The 8,698-nt window shown below is 42.0% G+C and overlaps 1 pseudogene; it reads left to right on the top strand.

Moving 5' to 3' along the window:
• The first annotated feature begins 3,912 nt into the window (after positions 1-3,912).
• LOC139062734 (uncharacterized) lies at positions 3,913-4,789 on the top strand (annotated as a pseudogene).
• The last annotated feature ends 3,909 nt before the right edge of the window (positions 4,790-8,698 follow it).

Below are 8,698 nucleotides of genomic sequence, written 5' to 3'. Positions count from 1 at the left end.
TTTTCTTCTTCTCTCTGCGTCTTTGGGGAAGCCATATATTCTGATTCCTCCCTCAGACCGATTGCTACATCCATATGCAGCGCAGCCAACCATGGTAAGATAATCAACAATATTGAACTAAACCACAAATATAGAGATGAAAAATAATATTTTTAAATTTTATCCAACCTTAAAATGTGTAATTTAAAAATTTTCCCCACTAACAAATTTTATTTTAATAATAATCAAAATAAAGTTATTCAAAAGAGTTTCATTAGGTCTTGAGTACATTGCTCATAATTATTGATTCGGCTTATTTGCGCATATGTAATGACTAAACATAATGTTGGTAAAATGCTTTATTAAAACTGCTATTGTACATGTTGTACAAGTTTGGTGTTCATTTTTTCACAATTAACACACTTTTATCTACTGTGTTGGACCATACAGTTTTATTGAAATTTTCTTTTTAATTAGTTGTTACAGAAGCCAGATAAACTGGGTTATAGGTGCATGTACTGTCTTCACATAAAAATATAAAGTAATGATTGTAAAATGTATTCCACTGAACATAATAGATCATCATTCAAAGCATAAACAGCTACATATTTTCTTCGCTGGAGCAGAATTCTAGCTTTCAATAACCACTTTAAAATTGATATTACAACTTGACTTTAGGGCTTCTTGTAGGACTTATCTTTTTAATAAGATCTGAAGATACAGATACAGATAATTTAGTTGGTTGAACAGATACAGATAGTGGTGTACTCGCTCATCCCTAGTGAGGCCCTTGTTTCTGCGACTGACAGAAACACATCACCTGCTGGTCTCATTATAAGATCAGCTTGTGATGATTCCAACTTCCTTCCACAAGAATCAGATCAACAGACCGAGTCCCCGCAGGAAGAGCCGATGGGTGATGTCACAGAGGAAGCCAGCACATCTGTACACCCTTACACTGAGACTCATTGAAATCCCAACATCAGGTGTTAGTGATGGAGACCAAGCAGAACCCACCCACTTCTAGGGGTGGAACTAAGAAAAACCTTTCAGGAGGTTTAAAAAATTCTTCTCTAAACGTTTTAGAGTCTCGGGGCCACAGTGGCAGATGATCTGTCAGGAGAACCAAAGCTTCAACTTAGGAAGAGACACAGAGGTCTATGAGATCACTCTCCCCCAAACAAACTATTCAAATCTTAAAGAAGAGACTTTGGATCTGAAAAGAGTGACTGATGAACCACAGGTCTCTGCTGAGCAACAAGCAAAAAACCAGACAGAAGTCACGTCAAAGATGAATCATCAGCAAACAGAATAATCCTGCAGTCAGTAAAAGCAGGTCTGTTAAGTCAGTAGGATGGCACAGACTCCTCAGAATTTACCCAGACCAAAGATATGTGACACCAAACAAAAGCTCCAGCCATGGCAAGTTCAGTTCCCTTCACTCAGCGTCAGAACAAAACTCAGCTCAACGTCAGTCACACGTCAGACACCACAAGGGCAGGCGCGCAGATAGGGTGGGGGACGGGGGGGATCTGTCCCCCCAGATTCAGATCCACCCCGATCCATCCCCCGCACTAAGGCCAGAAAGAAAACAAAATCGGAGGTTAAGCGCTCGATGCTCCTTTTTCCAATTACACCGAATGCAGCATGACGTAAGCAAACACCGACTCCAGAGGCACCAAAGTGGTTGCTGCTAGGATGCAGGATGAAGTGAAAAAGGCAAGCAAAAATTACTGCGTATTTAAAAAGACCAACAATGTAAGTAGGCGGGACCGATCTGTCTGTCTATGCATGTTGGTTCTAGATTCAGTACATTGTTGTCAGTGTTGGGACTTACTCGTTAAAAGCGCCAAAGACTCATTGCTGACTTTAACAAGTCTCATCTACAAATATGATCCCTCATGAAGTTACTACATTACATCAGAAGATTGTGGAGATGTGTGACCTTCAGGCTGGGCAAAGTTTTGGAGTTTTTAGAGCTTGAAAATGCCTCCCGCCGAGAGGCTCCCAGTCGGGGAGAGGAGGAGATGTGCGCAGCGTGAAGAGCTCAAATATTAGATAAAACGTATAATTGTCGGCAGGTTTGGTCTTTGTTGACTGATCACTTGGTCTGGTAATGACTGACTCTGATTATGAAGCAGAATATTGACTCTGATGAAGAAATTCACTCATCCAGCTGGGAAGATTGACGCTGCTGCAGCATCAGACAGCTGGTGCTGCACGAGAGGTGTGTGGAGTTTACAAGCTCCAAACGTTAGGTTTGATGTTGGTTTAAACCTTCTTTGGGACGTGATGGATGTAGAAATGATGGTAAAAACCCTGCTATTGTGACAGACGTAGCGACAATGTAAAAAAAAAAGCCATTAAAAGAGGCAGATGCCGATGCATTATATATGGAAGTCAAAGTGTGCCACATAATCATAAAAAAGGTAAAATATAAAATTTAAAAAGAGATTTATATACTTATATATAACTACAAAATTTCCAAATATAATGAAAATTTCTAAATAACATAAAAATATGAAGGACCATCTGTTGGTCAGGCTGAAAAGTTTTAGAACCACTGCTCTAAGTGATAAGTGAATATTGTTTTATATTATATTTTATGTGCAGTTTTTTTAGGACTTTTATGTTTTCTGTAAAGATTGGTATGCTGAAAATCAGTTCATGTTTTGCATAAAGCATGAGGTTTTGGTTAGTAATTGATTGGAAGAATAACAAATGACTGAATTAAATAGTGGCAGGGCAGCTGTGGCTACATCGTAGCTCATCACCATCACCATCAGTGTGTGAATGTGTGTGTGAATGGATGAATGATACTTTGTACTGTAAAGCGCTTTGGAGTCCTTACTCTGAGAGGCGCTATACAAGTGTGAATCATTTATCATTTATAGTGTTGATCAGGCAGAGCTTTGTTGCCAGCGTTCCTCTGCATAATGGCTTCAAACACGTATATAATAGTGTTAGTTTTTACGTAAACCATTGGATGAAATTACACAAACTGACTGAGCTCTAGTTAAGGTGCTTGCAATAGTTTGTGTATGTGTACGTGTGTGTGTGTGTATGTGTACGTGCGCGTGTGTGTGTGTGTGTGTGTACGTGTGTACGTGTGTAGGTGTACGTGTGTGTGTGTGTGTTTGGGGAGGGTACATTGGAACTTTGTCCCCCCCAGTTTGAAAATCCTATCTGCGCCCCTGCACGAGTTGGGCGATAAATGAGCTGTTTCACCGCAGGAGGGTCACCTGTTCAAGTGATTTAGGATTGTTCTATCTCGTATAGGCTTTGCTCTGTAAGCAACACCGATTGGGTCATTTCTCAGATAAGCCGACCAATCCTGAAGAGCTTTTAGTGAACGCCCGCCTACTGGGCAGGCCTTGGTCCTGTACAAGAGAGACCGAGGACCAAAGCTCGCCACATATGTTTCACGTTGAGCTTAAGTGGAAACGTTTTCTACGTTAGTGGCCTGCATGCCTCTGTACCTTGGCACCCGGTCTGCTTCATCTGTATGTTTTGCAATGCTTCACAACACACATGATGCATGAAATCATCGCTAGCTGTCGGAATTTAGCATGCAGTTTTCTTCTGTCTCCTGCTCTTTCCAGCATGGGATGGTTTTGTTGAGTATTTCTCTGATGACAGGGTACCCCATTTTCCCAGCCTGCTCAAATCTATAAAAACTTCAGTCATTCTGAGCTCCCCTGGTGGTAAGGTGTTTCCTGTTTTCAGTGTTGCAGAACGTCTGTTTGTTGTTTGTGGCTTGCTAAAACTGATTTATTTTCTCTGTAATAGGATATCTCTGAGTTATTGTAGCACATAAGCACACTAAAACACACATTTTCTGTTGTTCCACCTAGCCTTTAGGGAACCATTTGAGTTCGCACATAGTTTATTTGGTGTTGAACAGTTTGCTCATCCAGTTAGCTTAGCCTTAGCATGGCCATGGCTACTTCTGTCTCTGCTTCTCCATCTCCTATCTCTTGCTCTCTGTGTCAGATGTTTAGTTACTCCTCTGCCTCCTTTTAGTGATAATGGTACATGTAATAAATGTAGCATTTTTGTAGCTTTGGAGGCGAGGGTGTCAGAATTGGAGGCCCGGCTCCGCGCTGTTGGAAAGCCCGTAAACAGCCGCAGCTACTTAGCAAGCGCAGGGCTAACTAGCTCAGAACCACCCCGTAGCGATCCTCCAGCAGAACCCGAGCAGCCGGGACCTCAGGCCAGCTGGGTGTCAGTACGCAGGAAGCATAGAACTCAGCCCGTGGGCCACCACCAACCCATCCACATTTCTAACAGATTTTCCCCGCTCAGTGACGCACCCACTGACAAGCCGATTCTGATCATTGGCAGCTCCATAGTCAGAAACGTGGCATTAGAGATTCCAGCAATCATAGTTAAATGTTTACCTGGGGTCAGAGCGGGCGACATTAAATCTTACCTGAAACTGCTGGCTAAGGATAAGCGTAAGTACAGTAAGATTGTTATTCACGCTGGCGGTAACGACACCCAGTTACGCCAATCGGAGGTCCCTAAAATTAATGTTGCTTCGGTGTGTACGTTTGCCGAAACAATGTCGGACTCCATAATTTTCTCTGGCCCCCTGCCTCATCGGACCAGAGACGACATGTTTAGCCGCATGCTGTCCTTCAACTGCTGGTTGTCTAGGTGGTGTCCTGAAAACAATGTGGGCTACATTGATAATTGGAAAACTTTTTGGGGAAAACCTGGTCTGATGCAAAGAGACGGCAACCATCCCTCTTTGGATGGAGCAGCTCTTCTTTCTAGGAACATGGGCAGTTTTATTAGTCCTCCATGACAACCCAGGGTCCAGACCAGGAAGCAGAGTCGTAGTTTAACACACCCCTTTGCAGCTTCTGTACTGTTACCCACCCACTACCCCATAGAGACAGTGTCCTGCCCACGGCCAAAATCACACAGATTAAATATCAGGCTTAATAAAGCAAATCATGGAGATCTCATAAATATTAGAACAAATTCAACTGAGCAGAAAATTTGAACAATTAAATGTGGGTTACTGAACATTAGATCTATTTTTTCTAAGACTTTTTTAGTTAATGACTTGATTTGTGATAATCGTATTTATTTGCTCTCTCTCACAGAATCCTGGCTGAAGCAAGAGGAACATGTTAGTTTAAACGAGTCGACTCCTTCTAATTATTTAAATCATCATTTTGCTCGAAGTACAGGGCGAGGAGGAGGAGTAGCAATCATTTTTCATTTGGACTTATTAATCAATCCTTTACCAATTAATAGCTACAGTTTGTTTGAACATCTTATTCTTAGTTTTCCTAATCCAGATAGCAAAACTGTAAACCCACTCTTGTTTGAAGTTTTATATCATCCACCAGGCCCGTATTCTGAGTTTTTGGATCAGATCTCAGATTTTTTTTATCTGATTTGGTGCTATACACTGATAAGGTCATTGTAGTTGGGGATTTTAACATTCATGTGGACATTGAAAATAATATTTTAGACTCAATTGGTTTTACCCAAAGAATACATAGCTCCACCCACTCCTACCATCATACATTATACCTTGTGCTGACTTATGGCATAGAGCAGGGGTGTCAAACTCAAACTCACACGGGGCCGAAATTAAACTCTGGGACGGAGTCGAGGGCCAAACTTAATATTTTTTGAAAAAGTGACGGCAAATTTGCACATTTTCTTTATCAACATATAAGCAATTTTGAACATTTAAATTTGGAAACAAACTTATTTCTGCATTAACACTGAATGTGGAATAACCAAATTACACACGAGCAAGTCAGTTTTAAATAAAAGGCATCAGTGGTATTCATTACTTGTGGTATAATCAGCATTTTATAAATCTATTCAGGATTTATGTTTTCTTGTTTATTCAGTTTTCTTATTTTTTATTCTCCTTTTTTTTCTCCTGTAATAAGTGTCATCGCTGCTGTGACATCTAGCTTTCCCCACTGAGGATCAATAAAGGGATTTTCTATTCTATTAATATCTGCAGCCTTTCCACTTCCTGTTTACTGTAGGTTAAATCTTTTCTCACGGGCCAACAACAAAATAAAAATATCATTTTATCTTAAATGAAAATGCAACATCTCACCTGTTAACTTTCATGTTTTGGAGCAGAAAAAGAGCATAAAACCAACATATTTAAAGCTCAGTTTGCTCCACTGGTTTACTGTGATGCTCACCTGTTCCAGCCAGATACCTGCATCATGGGGTTGATCTGAGCTGAGGAGGAGACTCCTGTTGTTTTGTTCATCTTCATCATAATAATGACAACATTAGATGACAACAGGTGCTCACATAGATTTGTGCTGCTGAACATGTCTGAGCAGCTTGACCACGTTGTTGTGTGTCAGGGAGGAAACACAACGACAGCAGCCACAGAGTCGTGCTGGTTTGAGCGTGTCGCTGCTCGCTGGAGTTATATCAGCTCTGTCTGGACGTTAGTTGGAAAACTTTCTCTTTCAGTCGTGAACACATTACTGAGCGGCTAGAACAGAGATCACTAATAGGCGGACCTGGGTCCGGATCCGGACCGAAATGGTGTCTGGTGTGGACCCGAGCCTAATGCTAAAATAAAGTTCGCCTAATTTTATAACCGCTTCTGGCCGGTGCAGCTATTGCATTCTTTACGGTAGTATTCTAGCATCCATGAAAACCCACAGGCCAATTGTGCACGAGTTTAGCCAGACCACGTGACACCAACAAGCCAATAACATGTTGCATTCCTGTCAGAAAATACAGGCGTTACGTAGCGAAAATAAACGTTTCAGACGCCGGAGAGAAGGAGAGCAGCGAAGAGCAGAAATTCGAACCGAGAAAACGAGAGATTCAGGCGGAGAGCGGTGGAAAGAAGGAGACATTCAGGCAAAAAACAGGAGAGCAGCGACAAGGAGAGATTCATGTGGAAAGGAGGAGGAATTCAGGCAGAGAAAAGGAGAGCGGCGACAGGCGACAAGGAGAGATTCAGGCGGGTGAGACGGAGAGAAGTAGAAAAGCAGAAATGGCAGCCTCTAAAAAACGGAAAGTGGACAGCGAAAATAGAGCATTTAATCCAGAATGGACAGAGTCATTTCTCTTTGTTCTTCCCACTGGTGGCACAAAACCTGTTTGTCTCATATGTTCAGAAACAGTGGCACTTATTAAAAGTGGCAATGTCAAACGCCATTATGAGACAAAACACAAATGTTTTGAAGAAACATATCCCCTCAGATCAGAAGTAAGATCAGAGAAAATACGTAGTCTCAAAGCCCAATATGAACAGTCCACCAGGATCCTGAGCCACACATTCACTGCTCAGCAACGAGCCCATGAGAGTTTCCTCAGAGTTTCTTGGATTTTGGGTCAGCACAAAAAACCATTTACTGATGGAGAGGTTGTCAAAGAGTGTATGACAGCAGTTGCTGAAACACTTTTTGAAGGAAAAGAAAAACAAGAAGTTTGTGAAAAAAGTAAAGCAAATCCCCATATCAGCATCATCTGCTACAAAGAAAAGTGAAATACTGACTCAGGATGTTGTAGCCCAGCTAGATGAAGCCATACAGAAGGCACCATGTGTAGGTTTGGCTGTGGATGAGTCCACTGACGTGTGTGATAATGCTCAGCTGTTGGTTTATGTGAGGTTTTATTACGCAGAGCAGAAAGCATTCTATGAAGACCTGCTGGGTATTACTCCTCTTCAGACCAGCACAACAGGAGAGGACATCTACCTGGCCATTATGGAGATGTTGGCAAAGAGAGGAATTGAGCCTACAAAAGTGATTTCAATAACTACAGATGGAGCCCCTGATATGACAGGGAGAGAAAAGGGAGCTGTAACAAGAATGAAGAAAGACAACCCTGACCTCTTAACCTACCATTGCATTATTCATCAATCTGTCCTCTGTGCTTCCCTGGCAGATGAGCATGCTGAGGTGATGACTTCAGTGATGAAAATGTTCAACTTTCTTAGAGCGTCCTCTTCCTACCAGCATCGCATGCTTAGAGAATTCCTCAAAGAAGTTGATGCCAATGCTGATGATCTTCTGCTGCACAACAATGTGAGATGGCTCAGCAAAGGTAGAGTTTTAGCATGCTTTTGGGCCATTAGGAGGGAAGTAGCATCTTTTTTGGCAGAGCTAAAACATCATAAGGCAACACAGTTTTCTACATTTCTAGAAAATGAGAAGCAGATGGACAATGTTGCCTTTTTGGTTGATATAACTTCACATCTAAACGAACTGAACTTGAGGCTACAGGGCAAGGACAATTCCATTTGTGAACTAATGACAGCTGTCCGTGCCTTTCAGAGAAAACTTGACATGTTCAAGGAGGACTTGCAGGAAGACTGTGTCCACTTCCCAGCAGTGCAGGAACAGGTTCAGGGACAGCGAGATGTCTCGTCGTTTGTTGACTTCATTGATAAGCTTATTGCTAACTTTAGCAATCGTTTTGATAGCTTCAGCATTGGCCAGCAGCTCACCATGTTCATTCAGAACCCATTCCTCATCACAGATGTCAGGAGCTTCTCAAAGGAAGCCACACAGCATTTTAAATGGGTCAATGTCAGGGATCTTCAGATGGAGTTAGTTGACCTCCAAGCAAACTTTGCCATGAATGAACTGTCTGCCAGGACTGACCCGTCCTCATTCTGGCTCCAAATGGTTCCTGAGACAGCTTTCTCAAGTCCAAAGAAAGTAGCCCTGTACATCCTGACCATGTTTGGTTCCACCCACAA

Source organism: Nothobranchius furzeri, chromosome 14, assembly GCF_043380555.1.
Source record: "Nothobranchius furzeri strain GRZ-AD chromosome 14, NfurGRZ-RIMD1, whole genome shotgun sequence".
Taxonomy (NCBI): domain Eukaryota; kingdom Metazoa; phylum Chordata; class Actinopteri; order Cyprinodontiformes; family Nothobranchiidae; genus Nothobranchius; species Nothobranchius furzeri.
The sequence above is the reverse complement of the archived record's forward strand: the minus strand, read 5'-3'. Positions and strand labels throughout refer to the sequence as shown.